The following is a 14,931-nucleotide window of genomic DNA, read 5'->3' on the forward strand; positions in this document are numbered from 1 at the left end:
AGTTTACGTCACAATCAGCACTCCTCGCTAAATTTATTTTGATTGACAGCTTTCATCACGTGCATCGGTCTCCAAAATCCATTCGATTATTTCGTTCCCTAATACAAATCAATAACTAAATATCGCCACATTGCTCTTATTGCTCTTATTTGTTGTATGTCTGTATATTTCACACACGATGGTGACATTTAGCCACCATATAGCATATGAAAACGTCATAAACCATGATAAAAACATTTATTTACAGGAAATTAGCTGTAAAACTGCAACACTTTCTTTTTCTCAGCAAAATGTGTAGAGATTAGATCAGGGATTCTTGAAAGTGGGGCAAATCTTTGTCCAACAGGGAAATTAGATATTGTTGCATTATTTGTGTATGTCATATGTATTCTAGTTACTAGCATGTATGCCCTCACTATCTACCGGGCCTGTATATTGTTTGTAAGCCTATACTCATGGTTATTGTTTTCTCCTATCTTTCCATAGAACCACTTTTACACTCTCACTTTCTGTGAGCAGTCAGTACTCAAGGAGTTTGTTGTGGTGAACACATCATCTGAATAAATCTGTTCTGAATACATCATCTGAATAAATCTGTTCTGAACACATCATCTGAATAAATCTGTTCTGAATACATCATCTGAATAAATCTGTTCTGAACACATCATCTGAATAAATCTGTTCTGAACACATCATCTGAATAAATCTGTTCTGAACACATCATCTGAATAAATCTGTTCTGAATACATCATCTGAATAAATCTGTTCTGAACACATCATCTGAATAAATCTGTTCTGAATACATCATCTGAATAAATCTGTTCTGAATACATCAAGACCCATCCCACCTATCACTATAGACCACCCACCCTTGTTTGGTTTCGGTGTGCCATATATTTTTCAATTGTGCTGTGATGTTTCACAACATTTTCAAGACTTGTTCTTGCCGGACAGACCTGTGGTGGCTGAACCCTATCCATTAGCACCTAAGAGCTCTCATTACTGCCTGTTCTATACTGAACAAAAATAGAAACGCAACATGCATCAATTTCAACATTTTTACTGAGGTACAGGTCATTAATGGAAATTAGTCAATTGAAATAAATGCATTAGGCCCTAATCTATGGATTCCACATGACTGGGAATACAGATACCTTCAAATAAAAAGTAGGGGCATGGATCAGAAAACCAGTCAGTATCAAGTGTGACCATTTGCCTCATGTAGCATGACTCATCTTCACATAAAGTTGATCAGGCAGTTGATTGTGGCCTGTGGCCACTCCTCTTCAATGACTGTGCGAAGTTGCCAAATATTGGCGGGAACTGGAACACGCTGTCGTACAGGTCGATCCAGAGCATCCCAAACTGGCTCAATGGGTGACATGTCTGGTGAGTATTCAGGTCATGGAAGAACAGGGACATTTTCAGCTTCCAGGAAATGTGTACAGATTCTTTCGACATGGAACATGAAACACGAGGTGATGGCGGTGGCGGTGGTGGTGGCGGTGGCGGTGGCGGTGGCGGTGGTGGTGGTGGCGGTGGCGGTGGCGGTGGTGGTGGTGGTGGTGGTGGTGGTGGTGGCGGTGGTGGTGGCGGTGGCGGTGGCGGTGGCGGTGATGGTGGTGGTGGCGGTGGTGGTGGCGGTGGCGGTGGTGGTGGTGGTGGTGGCGGTGGCGGTGGTGGTGGCGGTGGCGGTGGTGGTGATGGTGGCGGTGGTGGTGGTGGTGGTGGTGGTGGTGGTGGTGGCGGTGGCGGTGGTGGTGGTGGTGGTGGCGGTGGCGGTGGTGGTGGCGGTGGTGGTGATGGTGGTGGTGGCGGTGGTGGTGGCGGTGGCGGTGGTGGTGGTGGTGGTGGCGGTGGCGGTGGTGGTGATGGTGGTGGTGGTGGTGGTGGCGGTGGTGGTGGCGGTGGCGGTGGTGGTGGATAAATGGCACGACAACGGGCCTCAGGATCTCGTCAAGGTATCTCTGTGCATTCAAATTGCCATCGATAAAATGTAATTGTGTTCGTTGTCTATAGCTTATGCCTGCCTGTACCATAACTCCACTGCCACCATGGGGCACAATGTTCATAACTTTGACATCAGCAAACCGCTCGCCCACACAACGCCATAAACATGATCTGCGCTTGTGAGGCCGGTTGGGCGTACTGCCAAATTCTCTAAAACGACATTGGAGGCGGCTTATGGTAGAGAAATTAATATAAAATTATCTGGAACAGCTCTGGTGGTCATTCCTGCATTCAGCATGCCAATTGCACATCCCCTCAAATCTTGAGACATCTGTGGCATTGTCTTCTGTGACAAAACGGCAAATTTTAGTGGCCTTTTATTGTCCCCCGCACAAAGTGCACCTGTGTAATGATCATGCTGTTATAATCAGCTTCTTGATATTCCACATCTGCCAAGTGGATGGATTATCTTGGCAAAGGAGAAATGCTCACTAACAGGGATGTATACAAATTTGTGCACAACATTTTAGAGAAATAAGCTTTTTGTGCGAATGGAAAATTTCGGGGATCTTTTATTGCAGCTCATGAAACATGGGACCAACACTTTACATGTTGCGTTTATATTTTTGTTCAGTGTACATGGTCCTTTCGGATCAGCCTTTAGTATTTTTCATATTTGTAATTATGTTTCAGACCCTGACCATCCAGTCAAAAAGAAATCAGCCGGCGGCCTCTGAACTCTGTTTTCACCTGACAGGTTGATCGTACCAAGTGATGAGCATAGAAATTGAATCCATGTCCAATTCTAATTCTATTTCCATGGTGATGAGGAGACGATCAGTGTTTGCACCAAAACAGTGTTCTTTCTAAGCACCATCATTTCTCCTTATGTGCTCTCTTACCACTGTTAAACTGACCATATACCATTCCTTCAGAAAGTAGTCATACTTATTCCACATTTTGTTGTGTTACAGCAAATTCCACATTTTGTTGTGTTACAGAAAATTTCACATTTTGTTGTGTTACCCATTTATACACAATACCTCATAGTGGCAAAGTGAAAACATGTTTAGACATTTTTGCTAATTTATTGAAAATGAATTATAGAAATATCTTATTTACATAAATAATCACACCCCTGAGTCAATCCTTTGTAGAAGCACCTTTTGCAGAGATTACACCTTTGAGTCATTTTTGGTATGTCTGTACCAGTTTTCCACATCTGGATTTGTTTTTATTTTGTTCTCCCATTCTTCCTTGCAGATTTTCTCAAGCTCGGTTAAATTGGCGGTGAACAGCAATCTTTAAGCCTTTCAACAGATTTTCAATGAGATTGAAGTTTGGGCTTTGGTTGGGCCACTCAAGGACTTTCACATTCTTGTTCCCGAAACCATTGCAGCATTGCTTTGGCTATATGCTTGGGGCCATTGTCCTGTTGGAACGTACATTTACGCCCCAGTCTAAGTTCGTTTTCACTCTGAAGTAGGTACTCATCAAGAATTGGCCTGTATTTGGGTCCTTTCAAATCAAATCAAATGTTGTCACATGCACCGAATACAACAGGTGTAGGTAGACCTTACAGTGAAATGCTTACCGACAAGCCCTTAACCAACAATGCAGTTTTAAGAAAATACCCACACCCCCCCCCCCAAAAAAAGTAAGAGATAAGAAAAATAAATAAATTAAAGAGCAGCAGTAAATAACAATAGCGGGCTATATACAGGGGGTACCAGTTCAGAGTCAATGTGTCAACGGGCGGGGGCACCGGTGTCGAGGTAGTTGAGGTAATATGTACATGTGGGTAGGGTTATTAAAGTGACTATGCATAGATGATAATAGAGAGTAGCAGCAGCGTAGGGGTGGGGTCCTTCCTCTGACACCGCCTGGTATAGAGGTCCTAGATGGCAGGAAGCTTGGCCTCTGTGATGTACTGGGCCGTCCGCACTACCCTCTGTAATGCCTTGCGGTCGGAGGCCGAGCAGTTGCCATACCAGGCAGTGATGCAACTCGTCAGGATGCTCTCGATGGTGCAGCTGTAAAACCTTTTGAGAATCTGAGGACCCATGCCAAATCTTTTCAGTCTCCTGAGGGGGAATAGGTTTTGTCGTGCCCTCTTCACAACTGTCTTGGTGTGCTTGGACCATGTTAGTTTGTTGGTGATGTGGACGCCAAGGAACTTGAAGCTCTCAACCTGCTCCACTACAGCCCCGTCAATGAGAATAGGGGCGTGCTCGGTCCTATTTTTCCTGTAGTCTACAATCATCTCCTTTGTCTTGATCACATTGAGGGAGAGGTTGTCCTTGCATAACACTGTCAGGTCTCTGACCTCCTCCCTATAGGCTGTCTCATCATTGTCGGTGATCAGGCCTACCACTGTTGTGTCATCAGCAAACTTAATGATGGTGTTGGAGTTGTACCTGGCCGTGCAGGCATGAGTGAACAGGGAGTACAGGAGGGGACTGAGCACGCACCCCTGAGGGGCCCCTGTTGAGGATCAGTGTGGCGGGTGTATTGTTACCTACCCTTTCCACCTGGGGGCGGCCCATCAGGACATCCAGGATCCAGTTGCAGAGGGAGGTGTTTAGTCCCCGGGTCCTTAGCTTAGTGATGAGCTTTGAGGGGACTGATCGCTGAGCTGTAGTCATGGAATAGCATTCTCACATACAGTGCCTTGCGAAAGTATTCGGCCCCTTTGAACTTTGCGACCTTTTGCCACATTTCAGGCTTCAAACATAAAGATATAAAACTGTATTTTTTGTGAAGAATCAACAGCAAGTGGGACACAATCATGAAGTGGAACGACATTTATTGGATATTTCAAACTTTTTTAACAAATCAAAAACTGAAAAATTGTGCGTGCAAAATTATTCAGCCCCCTTAAGTTAATACTTTGTAGCGCCACCTTTTGCTGCGATTACAGCTGTAAGTCGCTTGGGGTATGTCTCTATCAGTTTTGCACATCGAGAGACTGACATTTTTTCCCATTCCTCCTTGCAAAACAGATCGAGCTCAGTGAGGTTGGATGGAGAGCATTTGTGAACAGCAGTTTTCAGTTCTTTCCACAGATTCTCGATTGGATTCAGGTCTGGACTTTGACTTGGCCATTCTAACACCTGGATATGTTTATTTTTGAACCATTCCATTGTAGATTTTGCTTTATGTTTTGGATCATTGTCTTGTTGGAAGACAAATCTCCGTCCCAGTCTCAGGTCTTTTGCAGACTCCATCAGGTTTTCTTCCAGAAGGGTCCTGTATTTGGCTCCATCCATCTTCCCATCAATTTTAGCCATCTTCCCTGTCCCTGCTGAAGACAAGCAGGCCCAAACCATGATGCTGCCACCACCATGTTTGACAGTGGGGATGGTGTGTTCAGCTGTGTTGCTTTTACGCCAAACATAACGTTTTGCATTGTTGCCAAAAAGTTCAATTTTGGTTTCATCTGACCAGAGCACCTTCTTCCACATGTTTGGTGTGTCTCCCAGGTGGCTTGTGGCAAACTTTAAACAACACTTTTTATGGATATCTTTAAGAAATGGCTTTCTTCTTGCCACTCTTCCATAAAGGCCAGATTTGTGCAATATACGACTGATTGTTGTCCTATGGACAGAGTCTCCCACCTCAGCTGTAGATCTCTGCAGTTCATCCAGAGTGATCATGGGCCTCTTGGCTGCATCTCTGATCAGTCTTCTCCTTGTATGAGCTGAAAGTTTAGAGGGACGGCCAGGTCTTGGTAGATTTGCAGTGGTCTGATACTCCTTCCATTTCAATATTATCGCTTGCACAGTGCTCCTTGGGATGTTTAAAGCTTGGGAAATATTTTTGTATCCAAATCCGGCTTTAAACTTCTTCACAACAGTATCTCGGACCTGCCTGGTGTGTTCCTTGTTCTTCATGATGCTCTCTGCGCTTTTAACGGACCTCTGAGACTATCACAGTGCAGGTGCATTTATACGGAGACTTGATTACACACAGGTGGATTGTATTTATCATCATTAGTCATTTAGGTCAACATTGGATCATTCAGAGATCCTCACTGAACTTCTGGAGAGAGTTGCTGCACTGAAAGTAATGGGGCTGAATAATTTTGCACGCCCAATTTTTCAGTTTTTGATTTGTTAAAAAAGTTTGAAATATCCAATAAATGTCGTTCCACTTCATGATTGTGTCCCACTTGTTGTTGATTCTTCACACAAAAATACAGTTTTATATCTTTATGTTTGAAGCCTGAAATGTGGCAAAAGGTCGCAAAGTTCAAGGGGGCCGAATACTTTCGCAAGGCACTGTAGGTGTTCCTTTTGTCTAGGTGGGAGGGTAGTATGGAGTGCAATAGAGATTGCATCATCTGTGGATCTGTTGGTGCGGTATGCAAATTGTAGTGGGTCTAGTGTTCATTGTCCCCTCTATCCTTACCAGTCTTCCAGTCCCTGATGCTGAAAAGCATCCCCATAGCATTATGCTGCGACCACCATGCTTTACGGTAGGGGTGGTGTTAAATGGGTGATGAACTGTGCCTTGTTTTCGCCAGACATAGCTCTTTGCATTCAGGCCAAACAGTTACATTTTTGTCTCCTCAGACAACAAAATATTTTGCCTTATGATCTCAGTCTTTCACGTGCCTTTTTGCAAACTCCAGGCTTGCTGTCGTGAGTGGCTTCCGTCTGGCCACTCTCCCAAAAAGCCCAGATTGTTTAATTGCTGTAGTGACGGTTGTCCTTCTGGCAGGGTCTTCCATCTCAGCCAAGGAACTCTATAGTTCTGTCAGAGTGGTCATTGGGTTATTGGTCACCTTTCTGACCAAGGTCCTTCTTGCACAGTTGCTCAATTTGGTTGGACAGCCAGCTCTATGCAGGGATGCAAATACTTTTTAAATTTCTCAATGATGGAGACCACTGTGCTCTTGGAAACTTTCAACACTCTTGAAATTGTTTAATACCCTTCCCCAGATATATGCTTAGTCACAATTCTATCTTGGAGATCTACAGACAGTTGCTTGGACTGCTCTGACATGCACTGTCCACTGTGGGACCATATATAGACAGGTGTGTTTCTTTCTTAATCAAGTCCAAACAATTTAATTGGCCCACAGGCGGACTCCAATCAAGTTGTAGCGACATCTCAAGGATGATCAAAGGAAATTGAATGCACCCAAGCTCAATTTGGACTGTAATAGCAAAGGGGTGTGAATACTTATGTAAATTAGATTTCTGTATTCATCTAGGAAGGCCTCCCTGATACTGCCTGATCTAAGACCTTTCCATCCCTGGCGACAAAGCTTTAGTAGTGTCTCCATCCCTCACTATGAAGCGCTGGTGTGACCAGCTGACTTCCTCTGCAAAAACGATCCTGGTGTTTGGCTACAGAGAAGCAATGTAAACTGCTCTTAACTACCTCTTCTGGCTGAGGCCTAGAGCTTGGATGAGTGCCATTTCCCATCACAAAAGTGTTCTTAACAGAAGTCCACCGGCACATTCAGATAATCAAAGTCACAAGATAGTGACAGCAGTGGTTCGAAGCTAGTCATTCTCCTCCAGCAGCTGACCACCATTTTAAGGGGCTCAGGTAGCTTGTTAGTTGATCAGGCCCATATGTGGCAGACCTGGACTAACTCCCGTCTCCAAGGAGACCAGCAAAGGGGGAGGAGTCTACAATACGTCAATTACAAAACACAAAAAGAAGCAAACCATAGAAATTCATGCAAATTAGAATAAGGCACAGAAAATACATTAATTAAATAAAATATCACTGTAAAGTCCTACATAAGTAATACATGCACACAAAAAGGGCTGGTTTCCAATTGGGTAAAACTAGGTAGGGCAACATGTCACCAGCAGTAAAACAAAAAATAAAAAAATAAAAAGACATGATAACATCAATCATAACTACAACAAATACATTCTATATACAAATTATACTGGACCGGAATGGGAAAAGAAGACCCTATTTTAGTGACCCATTATTTAACTTGGCAAATCAGTTAAGAACAAATTCTTCTTTACAATGACAGCCTAGGAACAGCTTGGGGATTCAATCTATGTCACGCGCTGACCTTAGAGATCCTTTTTATTTCTCTATTTAATTAGGTTGGGTTGTGAGTTGGGTGGGCATTCTAGTTTTTCTATTTCTTTGTTGGCCGGGTATGGTTCCCAATCAGAGGCAGCTGTCTATCGTTGTCTCTGATTGGGGATCATACTTAGGCAGCCTTTTTCCACCTTTAGTTGTGGGATCCTGACTGTGTTAGTGTGTAGTTGCTTTCTGCACTGCATGTAGCTTTTACGGTCGTTTGTTTGTTTGTTTGTTTGTTTGTTTGTTTGCGTGCGTGCGTGCGTGCGTGCGTGTGTGTGTGTGTGTGTGTGTGTATTTTTTTTTTGGGGTGGTGTCATTTAAAATAAAGGAAAAATGTACGCCTACCATGCTGCACCTTGGTCCAATCCATCAAACGACGGACGTGACAATCTAGCAACCTTTCAGTTACTGGCCCAATGCTCTAACCACTAGGCAACCTATCACCCCTATAGGGCAACATTACCCAAACAAAAGGGTCCTAATTTAAAAATGGGGTCACAGGAGAAAGCGGTTGGGACGAACGAAATGGTTTCTGTTAACTTCCTACAAATTTGGCTCTTACTTTTGAACGGTTGGAAGTAAAAACCAGTGGGCACGAACTGGTTGAATCCTTTTTCTGTGGAGAACATGTGGAACTCAAGCTGTCACTGTCAACAGGTTTCTACTCAGATGCAGCTAAACTATCAAGCTCAATCTATAAATGATCACAGTCGCTGTCCTCCATGTACGTCTAATATTGAAATTAAAACAATCAAATTTCAACTACAAAAAAAATATTCAATGTGATGACATTCGATCAATGTGGGAAACTGATAGGATTTGCAAACAGTCATCACTGTAAAGGAATTTTACCCAACTTCTTACCTAAATCTAATGACAAGGTTATTTTTAAAAAAATTTAACGTTCAATTCCCGTTAGACGACTCAGTCATATGTGAATCAAAATTAGACGTTGATCTTCCCATGACCTCTTGGCTGCATTTCATCATTTAAAAAAATGTATTTTCCTTCAGATTGAAATACTGTCAAAAATACTGTCAGACTGACTTGTTATAACTGTCATTGCCCCAAATAAAAATAAATAAACACTTGCTGGGTTTTTTTTACATGGTGGGGTCGCAATACTTTTCTGATATCAAAATAGAGTCGTGGGCCAAACAAGTTTGGTAACACCTGACCTGGGGTGTGTTGCAAAGAGGGGAACATGTATTGTATCTTCTCTGGTTGTGTAAAAACCTGTTAGTGATTCTACCACCAGGGGGTGCCAAAGTCCCATAACACAAACATAAATATCCCAGCATTGCAAATAAGAAAATTACTTCCAACCAGATTTAATCCCAAATTGGTGTATGATACACGTCAGTATTGACTCTTCTCTCATGTCTGAAATGTAAGGCGTTGGGCCAGTGCTGTGTTTAAACCAAGGACCAAACCTTTGAGCGGTGAACTAATATACCATATTATTGCAATTTATGCAAAACCTTAACAGCAAAAAAATACTTTGGAAGACTGAGTTGTGTATTGTTTGTCACAGTAAGAATATAAGTGTAAAACGACATTCCAGTAGTTCGCATTCGATGCAGTGTTTCATGTGACCAGTGGGTGTGCTTGTTTAATGTCTCGTTTAGTTTGCACGTCGACCTTGGTTTCTCAAATTACTGCCTCGCCTGGTTCACCAACTTCTTCTCAGATAGAGTTCAGTGTGTTAAATCGGAGGGCCTGTTGTCTGGACCTCTGGCAGTCTCTATGGGGGTGCCACAGGGTTCAATTCTCGGGCTGACTCTTTTCTCTGTATACATCAATGGTGTCGCTCTTGCGGCTGGTGATTCTCTGATCCACCTCTACACAGACGACACCATCCTGTATACATCTGGCCCTTCTTTGGATACTGTGTTAACTAACCTCCAGATGAGCTTCAATGCCATACAACACTCCTTCTGTGGCCTCCAACTGCTCATAAATGCAAGTAAAACTAAATGCATGGTCTTCAACCGATCGCTGCCTGCACATGCCCGCCTAGCACCACTACTCTGGAGGGTTCTGACTTAGAATATGTGGACAACTACAAATACATAGGTGTCTGGCTATAAACTCTCCTTCCAGACTCATATTAAGCATCTCCAACCCAAAATTACATCTAGAATCGGCTTCCTATTTCGCAAGAAAGCATCCTTCATTCATGCTGCCAAACATACCCTCGTCAAACTGACTATCCTACCGATCCTTGACTTCGGCGATTTACAAAATAGCCTCCAACATTCTACTCAGCAAATTGGATGCAGTCTAAGTCTATCACAGTGCCATCCGTTTTGTCACCAAAACCCCATACACTACCCGCCACGGCGACCTGTATGCTCTCGTTGGCTGGCCCTCGCTATATTTTCGTTGCCAAACCCACTGGCTCCAGGTCATCTATAAGTCCTTGCTAGGTAAAGCCACACCTTATCTCAGCTCACTCATCACCATAGCAGCAAATCAAATCAAATAAAAGTTTATTTGTCACGTGCACCGAGTACAATTTACAGTGAAATGCTTACTTACAAGCTCTAACCAATAGTGCAGAACCCGTAGCACGGGCTCCAGCAGGTATATTTCATTGGTCACCCCCAAAGCCAATTCCTCATTTGGCCACCTTTCCTTCCAGTTCTCTGCTGCCAATGACTGGAACAAATTGCAAAAAATCACTGAATCTGGAGATTAATATCTCCCCCACTAACTTTAAGCATCAGCTATCAGAGCAGCTTACAGATCATTGCACCTGTACATAGCCCATCTGTAAAAAGCCCATCCAACTACCTCATCCCCATATTGTTATTTATTTGATTTAAATGTTATATATTTTTCTCCTTTGCACCCCAGTATCTATACTTGCACATTCATCTTCTGAACATCTATCACTTGAGTGTTTATTTGTGAAATTGTAATTATTTTGCCACTACGGCCTATTTATTGCCTTACCTCCCTAATCTTACTTAATTTGCACACTCTGTATATATACTTTTCTGTTGTGTTATTGACTGTGCGTTTGTTTATTCCATGTGTAACTCAAATCAAATCAAATTCTATTGGGCAAATACACATTGTTAGCAGATGTTAATGCGAATGTAGCGAAATGCTTGTGCTTCTAGTTCAGACCGTGCAGTAATATCTAACAAATTAGAGCTGACAAGGAACAAATCTGTCGTTCTGCCCCTGAACAGGCAGTTAACCCACTGTTCCTAGGCCGTCATTGAAAATAAGAATTTGTTCTTAACTGACTTGCCTGGTTAAATAAAGGTAAAATAAAAAAAAATAAAAAATGCAGTAATATCTAACAAGTAATCTAACAATTTCACAACAACTACCTAAAACACACAAGTGTAAAGGAATAAATAAGAATATGTACATATAAATAAATATATGAGCGACGGCCGTGCGGTATAGGCAAGATGCAGTAGATGGTACAGAGTACAGTTTATACATATGAGATGAGTAATGTAGGGTATGTAAACATTATATAAAGTGGCATTGTTTAAAGTGACTAGTGATACATTTATTACATCCAATTTTTTATTATTAAAGTGGCTTGAGATTTGAGTCAGTATGTTGGCAGCAGCCACTCAATGCTTGTGATGGCTGTTTATTAACAGTCTGATGGCCTTGAGATAGAAGCTGTTTTTCAGTCTCTTGGTCCCTGCTTTGATGCACCTGTACTGACCTCGCCTTCTGGATGATAGCGGGGTGAACAGGCAGTGGCTTGGGTGGTTGTTGTCCTTGATGATCTTTTTGGCCTTCCTGTGACATCGGGTGGTGTAGGTGTCCTGGAGGGCAGGTAGTTTTCCCCCGGTGATGCGTTGTGCAGACCTCACTACCCTCTGGAGAGCCTTACGGTTGTGGGCAGAGCAGTTGCCGTACCAGGCGGTGATACAGCCCGCCAGGATGCTCTCGATTGTGCATCTGTAGAAGTTTGTGAGTGCTTTTGGTGACAAACCGTGGCATAGCTGGTTGTTGTCCGTGATGTCCGTGATGTGTACGCAGAGGAACTTAAAACTTTCCACCTTCTCCACTTCTGTCCCGTCGATGGGGATAGGGGGGTGCTCTCTCTGCTGTTTCATGAAGTACATCATTTCCTTTGTTTTGTTGACGTTGAGTGTGAGGTTATTTTCCTGACACCACACTCCGAGGGCCCTCACCTCCTCCATGTAGGCCGTCTCATCGTTGTTGGTAATCAAGCCTACCACTGTAGTGTCATCTGCAAACTTGATGATTGAGTTGGAGGCGTGCATGGCCACGCAGTCATGGGTGAACAGGGAGTACAGGAGAGGGCTGAGAACGCACCCTTGTGGGACCCCAGTCATGAGGATCAGTGGGGTGGAGATATTGTTTCCTACCTTCACCACCTGGGGCCGCCCGTCAGAAAGTCCAGGACACAGTTGCACAGGGCGGGGTCGAGACCCAGGGTCTTGAGCTTAATGACAGGTTTGGAGGGTACTATGGTGTTAAATACTGAGCTGTAATCGATGAACTGCATTCTTACATAGGTATTCCTCTTGTCCAGATGGGTTAGGGCAGTGTGCAGTTTGATTGCGTCATCTGTGGACCTATTGGAGTGGGTAAGCAAACTGAAGTGGGTCTAGGGTGTCAGGTAGGGTGGAGGTGATATGATCCTTGACTAGTCTCTCAAAGCACTTCATGATGACGGAAGTGACCGCTACGGGGCGATAGTCATTTAGCTCAGTTGCCTTAGTCTTCTTGGGAACAGGAACAATGGTGGCCCTCTTGAAGCATGTGGGAACAGCAGACTGTGATAGGGATTGATTGAATATGTCCGTAAACACACCAGCCAGATGGTCTGCGCATGCTCTGAGGACTCGGCTAGGAAGGACGTGGCTAGGGACTGTTGTTGTTTGTGTCACACTCCTTTGCTTTATCTTGGCCAGGTCGCAGTTGTAAATGAGAACTTGTTCTCAACTGGCCTACCTGGTTAAATAAAGGTGAAAAAACCAACAACCTTGAACTGTATAAAGAACTTGGTGTAGTACAATGACCAAACCAGGCTCTTCATAGGCAAGGGAATCTACATTTTACTGGTGTCTTGACTTAATATGATATATTATAACATTAATATTATATATTATATAACATTAATATATTATATTACAATATATAATATTATATCACATTAATATAGGAACAGTCTCTATTTGAGTACATTAATCATTATGTATCAGTAGTGACATTTTTCCACTCTTTTAAACATCATTTATAGTGCTACGTCTTTGGGCAACTTACCTCTCCAAAAGTTGGATACTTGAAATAGGACATAGCCTTTGGTGCTAGGGAGGCTCATGAAAGGAATGGGCCCAGTACACTTACTGCATGAGTTTCAAAGGCAATTGAATGGGCTGTTCTTCTGGCCCAGATCCCCCCCCCCCCCCCACACACACACACACACACATTGTCACATATGGGCCACTGTTGATCAAACGGGTTCACTTCCTTTCATGAACTAATGAGTGGGACTAGTGCCCCCTGCCAGCCTGCACTTAGCTTAACCCTCCACTTGCATTTTTACCTCACTCCCAGTGGCCATCCACTTAGTGATCAGCCACTTGGGGATATCTATGGTAGCTTTGCAGGGGAGCTGGGTAACAAGGGTAAATGGTGCAACGGGTAAAAGTGGTAACTGGTTTGCTTGGCCTGCTATTGGCTGGTGTGAGACCGAGCTGAAAGGAGCTCTTTCTTTATTTTTTCAGTGACTGAAACGGACACACTTGCACGCACGCACACACACAAACTCACAAACAACATTTTAGCCAAAGTGATGTGGCCCATCACACCAGAATCACGTGGTTGTATTTCCACCTAAAAAACAGGCAGAGAGCATTGACCAGTGTTCCCATTCCATTTATTAGTTATGTTTATAAATATCACATACTCAGATACATATGATGAAAGTAGAAAAAATACAACAAACAACATTTTCTAAACATTTTTTTAATTTGAGGTCTCTTTATTTCCTTGTTTTTAACTTGAATGGCTGACACAATCAAAAATATCAATATTTTTGTTCTATAGTATAATAGTTGTCAACCATGTTTAAATATCAAATCATCAAGCAGGTTACTGTATTTTGTCATCATTGAGGTTATGATAAAGCTGAGGTAAATAAATACAACGACATGCAGTCAGTTCGTTCTCATTGCATCTGTACACATCCAGTCAGCCAAACAAGTGTATCTGAAATATGTGCTACAGGCTATAAACAATAGTCCTTCCTCAGAAAGTGTTGAGCTATGATATGAATGTAAACTATGCTGATATCTATGTAAACCTGCTGCTGACAGATAGTTGAGCTCAAAAGAGCAGTAGATACTGAACATCGGTTTAAAATAAACTGTAGAATTCATAGCGTAATGAAAAATTGTCAATTTCACGCAGAAACAATATATATGTACGTGAGTCCCTTGTCAAAGAGATCTGTCTAAAATAACATTTTAGAGAAATGTTCTCTGTAACATTTCCTGGATACTGAGGTTTTGTTCGATATTTTAATCTGCAAACTAAGGCTAAATAAAATTATAATTATGAGACAACATAGCTGTTCATATCCCATTTTCTTTTTGAAGGTTCTCATTCTCATACAACAAATATCACACACGTAATCAACCTAGTGCAGCACAAATACACAACTAACTTCTTCAAGCATTTAAACTTTACATACCATACAGCTACTGTTGCCAAACCTGGCTCACCTTTTTCTAAGGACCATAACTGTAACAAATCTCGCTCGCTAATTCATATATATTATGCTCTGTAAATTATGTAAAAATAGCAATTTATAAACTAGCTTATGTGAGATTGCATGATTCCACGGTACCAACCATGTCTAAGGTTGATGAATGATTGACTTATTTTACTATTCACAGTGTTTCAAAT

The sequence above is a fragment of the Oncorhynchus clarkii genome, chromosome 5 (genome assembly GCF_045791955.1).
Source record: "Oncorhynchus clarkii lewisi isolate Uvic-CL-2024 chromosome 5, UVic_Ocla_1.0, whole genome shotgun sequence".
NCBI lineage: Eukaryota > Metazoa > Chordata > Actinopteri > Salmoniformes > Salmonidae > Oncorhynchus > Oncorhynchus clarkii.